The sequence below is a fragment of the Bombina bombina genome, chromosome 3 (assembly GCF_027579735.1).
Source record: "Bombina bombina isolate aBomBom1 chromosome 3, aBomBom1.pri, whole genome shotgun sequence".
Classification (NCBI taxonomy): domain Eukaryota; kingdom Metazoa; phylum Chordata; class Amphibia; order Anura; family Bombinatoridae; genus Bombina; species Bombina bombina.
The window spans coordinates 182,513,078-182,519,101 of record NC_069501.1 but is presented as its reverse complement, the minus strand read 5'-3'; positions in this window follow the sequence as shown (position 1 = coordinate 182,519,101).

The window sequence follows — 6,024 nt, the reverse complement described above, 5'->3', positions numbered from 1 at the left end:
CAAAGCTATAAATGCATACAAAAAGAGAAGCGCTCTACTAGGAATGAACAACTGCTTGGTAGCTTGTTCTATGGCGGCTAAAAGAGGCAAATTAAGACCCCAGATAGGAATCTTATCTATTAGATTTCAATTTATTAAAAAGTGTATTAAAATGTTTGCCGCAATATAAGTAAAAAACAAATGGTTATATCCATTCATATATCATACTGGGAGCATGTGTGATTAACTTTTAAAAGATGGTAATAACTCCATTAAAGCTATAGATTTAAAATATATAAATAAATTATTAATATTATTAATTTAGGTATGGATTACGAGTGGAGTGGTAGTTTGTGCTCCTGCTGGCACATTAACTTCGCTAGACAATGGCTTTTTCAGCGCATCGGGTTGCGTGCGTATTACAATTTGAAAGCAAAAGTTTTCACTTATGTGCTAATCCGATGCACACAAAAAGCTGAACTTCGAATATTGTAATCCTTTAACGTAATCTGCAACAGAATTCATTGAATCCCGAAAAGTAGAAGAAAAAAAACTTATTCCCAAGCAAACCAGATCATATTTTCTCAAGTGCACTAACCCGACATGAAATATGAATATTTCACATTCTAATGTTTTTTCCTAGAAGAATATATTCTATTTATTCTTAAATAAATATTTATATATATATGATGTTTTTTTGGTGAAACTTAATGTGGTAATAGATTCAGTTTATGTTTTCTTTACGAATTTATATGTATTAGTTCATTTTGTATACATTGGTAACAATTGATCTAGTGTAACTAACTAAATCAACTTGTCTAATAGAGGAGTCAAAAAACTCAATCTATCAATGCCCATTATTGTGATACTTATCATTTAATACTGACAGCTGCTTCTAATCTGTGACCCTGAGCACTTGCTATTTAAGCCAGTAGCTCCGGGTCACAGATATGTCTATGAGTAAGGCTATTCCCTAAGCCGAAACGCGTAAGACACTTTGTCTTAGGAGCTGTCAGGCTCGTTTTTGTGGATTTTAATGTTTGAGAAATAAAGCTCTAATTTTGATTTAATACAAGTGCCTTGAAGTCCTGCTTGGTCTTTTGCTACATTGATCTATCTATCTATCTATCTATCTATCTATCTATCTATCTATCTATCTATCTATCTATCAATATTATATATATATTTGTATATATATATATATATATATATATATATATATATATATATATATATATATATATATATATATATATATATATATATATATATATATATATAAATATCTATTTAAAAATACAGTAAATACACAGTATAACACTTCATTAAATATGAATATTTCATATGATTTTTCCTGATTTCAGCTGCAAAGGGCTCCAATGCACTTTACTTATATATGTTTTTTTTGTCTAAAAAAGTCTGTAAATATATAAATATAGATATAAATACATGTGTACACACATAAAAAAACACACAGGTATATATATATATATATATATAAAAACATTGTGACCTGGGATCTTACAACCACACAGTCTTCAAAGCTGGAAACACCACACAATGTTGTAGCTTTATAAAATATAGTCTATTTATTTACAGGTTTTCAAAAACAGGTGAAATAAGCATAAAGAAAACAAGAGGCTTGCTCCACTGAGCACTTACTAACAGGTATAACTGACTGCACTAATTTGGCTTTTCACAAAAGATAAATGCACAGACTTTTCAAACTTTGTTTTTCCTTTTAGAGATGATTCCTCTCAGGAGAGTGGTGCAGTATCCCTTACTGCTGGCATTCTGACTCTGAATCCCTGACTGGGGATTTTTATTAGCACCTGCTGTTAATTACCACGTGCAGGTGAGTAGCTAGCTGGGTGAGATGGAATTCCTGAACTGGACTTTCTCACATGATGTGCTGCCTGCAAACTGTGGGGTGGAGCACTGACCTGCCCTACTCTCCAAATGCTCCACCCTTTATGCGGTAAACAAACACAACTATTCTCCCTGGGGTTGTTAGACCATATCCACTGTTGGGGGAACGTAGACACATTCTAATACTATGCCTTGGGTTCTGTCACAATATATATATATATATATATACACACAAACTTATATACACATTAATAATTGGACATGTATATGTGTGTATCTCTATGTTAAAGCCCTTACAGTCTTTTTTTTTTCTAACACCTGAGACTTCATATCTTTGAGCTCTTATAACTTTTGATTGATTTTTAAAAAAAAAAAATATTTTTATTAGATAGTGTTATTACAAATGTAACTGTACTTTTAACCCCTTAACGACCAGCACCATTCCCTGTACGGTGCTTGTCATTAGTGATGTCCCGAACTGTTCGCCCGCGAACGGTTCACAGCGAACATAGGCTGTTCGCGTTCGCGTTTGTGGGCGAACACATGGCGATGTTCGATCCGCCCCTATGTGTCATCATTGTGGAAACTTTGACCCTTTATGTCACAGCCGCCTGACACATTAGAGCCAATCAACATCAGACACTCCCTCACAGACTGTAATGATCAGCAATTCGATTGCTGTTTCTTTAGTCTGATTATGAGTATTCTCTGGTAAATAGTTTGTATGTATCATGTGATTAAGTCTGTCTGCTAGTGAGGAGACAGAGTCTTAATCACCTGGATTAATGTAGCCCGGAATATTCACCTCAAAATTATAAGTAGTAAGATCAGGTGAATTATATCTGGGTCCAGAGATAAGTTTGTACTATGTAAACTTTTAGATAATAAGTAGCAGTTTATATAGGTTTGTGACAGATAAGTGAGGTCCCCTGTAAGATAATACTGTGCCTTTAAATAATACACCTTGCGGTAAAGATAAGTTCACAGTGTGGAGTATAATGTTTCAGCTTGCTGGCCCTTTAAATAATACACCTTGTGGTAAAGATAAGTTCACAGTGTTAAGTTTACTGTTTCAGCTTGCTGGCCCTTTAAATAATACACCTTGTGGTAAAGATAAGTTCACAGTGTTAAGTTTACTGTTTCAGCTTGCTGGGCCTTTAAATAATACACCTTGCAGTAAAGATTTGTAAACAGTGTTAAGAATACTGTATCAGCTTGCTGCGCTGTTAAACATTACACCATACGGTAAAGATAAGTTCACAGTCTTAATGGCAATGCTAACACTTGTATATGGAACCTGGCTCTAGCAGCTGTGTGCGTGCAGCTTCTCTGATCCTCTCCGCAGATTGCGGCCTGTGTCTGTTAAGCTGGAAGTTGTTCGAGTGGCGTGCGTGCTGCAGTTGCAACAGGTGACTTCTGCTTTAGATGAAAAGTAGCTTCAGTTGAAGGAGACAGAGCTAATCACAGAACAAGTGATACTCTGTTTTAGACAAGTAACAAGAAAGGCTGGAGAGTGAGTGGGTATCAACCTTCAATAAACCAGCAAAGGTGTATGGGAAATGGAAAGCTTTTAAAGGAAAAGAGAGCCAGATAATTGATTCTTAAGGTGGTATGTGAGATGTAGTAACATAAGTTAAGGTGGAACTGAGGAGTTCATGACACATCCCCCCCTCAAAAGAACCTCAAGGAGGTGTCAAGGCGCTGGACGATCAGGATGCCTACGGTGGAACACAGACACCAGACGGGGAGCCGATAAATTGGATGCCGGCTCCCAGGAATCCTCAGATGAGTCATACCCCTACCAGCGGACAAGGTATTGGAGTTCACCGTGATACCTTTGGGAGTCGACTATAGAATGTACTTCGTATTCGTGGTCAGGTGCAGGAGATTCTGGAGGAGATGGAGAGACATGGGTAGAGGGATCACAGGGTTTGACAAGTGACACATGAAATGTGGGATGTATACGGTAAGTTGCTGGGAGTTGTAGGGTAACAGTGACAGGGTTGCTTATAGCCACTATCGGGAAGGGTCCCACAAACAGTTTATTGAATTTCCTACAGGGTGTAGGTAATTTAAGATTTTTGGTGGCGAGCCAAACTAAGTCACCCACTTTGTAGGCGGGTTGGGGACGATGGCGTAGGTCGTAGTATCGTTTCTGGGTGGCTTGTGCTTGCTTGATGTTCTCTTGTATGACAGTATAGGTCTGTTTAATGGAGTTGACCAAGTCATTTACTTGTGGACAGGGACTGTTTGCAGGAGGTAGCGGGTGAAAACGAGGGTGCCTTCCTGAGTTGACATAAAAGGGTGAAAATCCTGTGGATGAATTAGTAGTGTTATTGAAAGAAAATTCAGCCTGGGGAAGGAGTGAAGCCCAAGAGTCGTGTTTATGGGAGCAAAAACATCTCAGGTATTGCTCCAACCATTGGTTGGTACGTTCACATAGCCCATTTGTTTGCGGGTGGTACGATGTAGTCAGGTGTTGCTGAATGCCAAGAGATTGACATAGGGATCTCCAAAACTTGGATGTAAATTGCGACCCTCTGTCACTGAGTACAGATACTGGAAGGCCATGCAGTCGAACAATCTCTTTGATAAATAGATCTGCAGTCTGCTGTGCTGTAGGAAGTGAAGCTGTAGGAATGAAGTGGGCCATTCTAGAGAACAGGTCAACTACGACAAAGATGACAGTCATGCCACAAAAGCTTGGAAGATCAACGATAAATTCCATAGAGACGTATGCCCACGGATAGTCTGGTAAGGGTATGTTTTGCAATAGGCCCAGAGGGAGTTGATGAGATGGTTTACAGGTTTGACAGGTGGAACAGGAACTTATATATTGTTTTACTGAGTGTCTCATAGAAGGCCACCAGAAGTGCCTTTATAGAAGGTCATAGGTCTTATGTATTCCCAAATGACCAGCTAAGGAGGAATCATGAGTTATAGATAACACTTTTGTCCAGAGAGATGGTGGTATGTAATATCTTGACTTATTACAGAGGATACCGTTTTGATCAGGGGTGAGAGGGTAAGTAGCCTTTGTTGTATCCAGTTGTTGTTGGTTCTTTAATTCAGTGCTATCAGGTGAGAGTACACCAATTATGGATGTAACGGGAACTATTGTTGAGTTGGGATGAGCAGTGGAAGGCTTAATATCTTTGAGACAGAGCGTCCGCCTTACCGTTTCTTGAACCAGGTCGATATGTGATGGTGAAATTGAATCGTGAAAAGTACAAGCTCCACCTGAGCTGACGAGCTGACAAAGTACGACTAGTTTGAAGATATTGTAGGTTTTTATGGTCCGTATAAATTACTATTGGATGTTCTGCGCCCTCCAGCAAATGTCTCCACTGGTCAAATGAAGTCTTAATTGCGAGAAGCTCCTTTTCCCCCACTGGATAGTTGAGTTCAGCAGGTGTAAGGAGTCTGGAGAAGTAACACACTGGGTGCAAAGGATCTTTTGGTAAGAGTCTCTGGGATAGAAAAGATCCGATGGCGTATTCGGACGCATCCACTTCCAATACGAATTGTGCTTTGCTGTTGGGAATGTGCAGTACTGGGGAAGTAACAAATAGAGATTTAAGGAGTTCAAATGCCTTTTGAGTTTCTGGAGTCCAGATGAATGGCTTAGAGGTCCTAGTCAGGTTAGTGAGTGGCCTAGCAATGGCTGCAAAATTGCAGATAAAGCGCCTGTAAAAATTGGCGAAGCCTAAGAACCGCTGGACTTCTTTTATGTTGGAAGGTATAGGCCAAGTGGTGATGGCAGAGATTTTACTATCCTCCATAGATATCCTGCTATTGCTAATGCAATAGCCAAGAAATGATACTTCATTTACATGGAAGAGACACTTCTTTAACTTGACATACAGCTTATGTGTCTGTAATCTGGATAACACTAACCTGACGTGTTTGACATGTTCAGAGAAAGAGGAAGAATAGATAAGAATATCGTCTAGATAGACCACCAGGAAAGTGTCGAGGATGTCCCTAAAGATATCATTAATGAAATTCTGGAATGTTGCCGGAGCATTACACAACCCGAATGGCATAACTGTATATTCGAAAAGACCATACCTGGTCCTAAATGCAGTCAGCCACTCGTCTCCGGACCTTATTCTTACAAGGTTGTAGGCGCCCCTAAGATCAAGTTTAGTAAAAATAGTGGCGCCTCTTAACCTC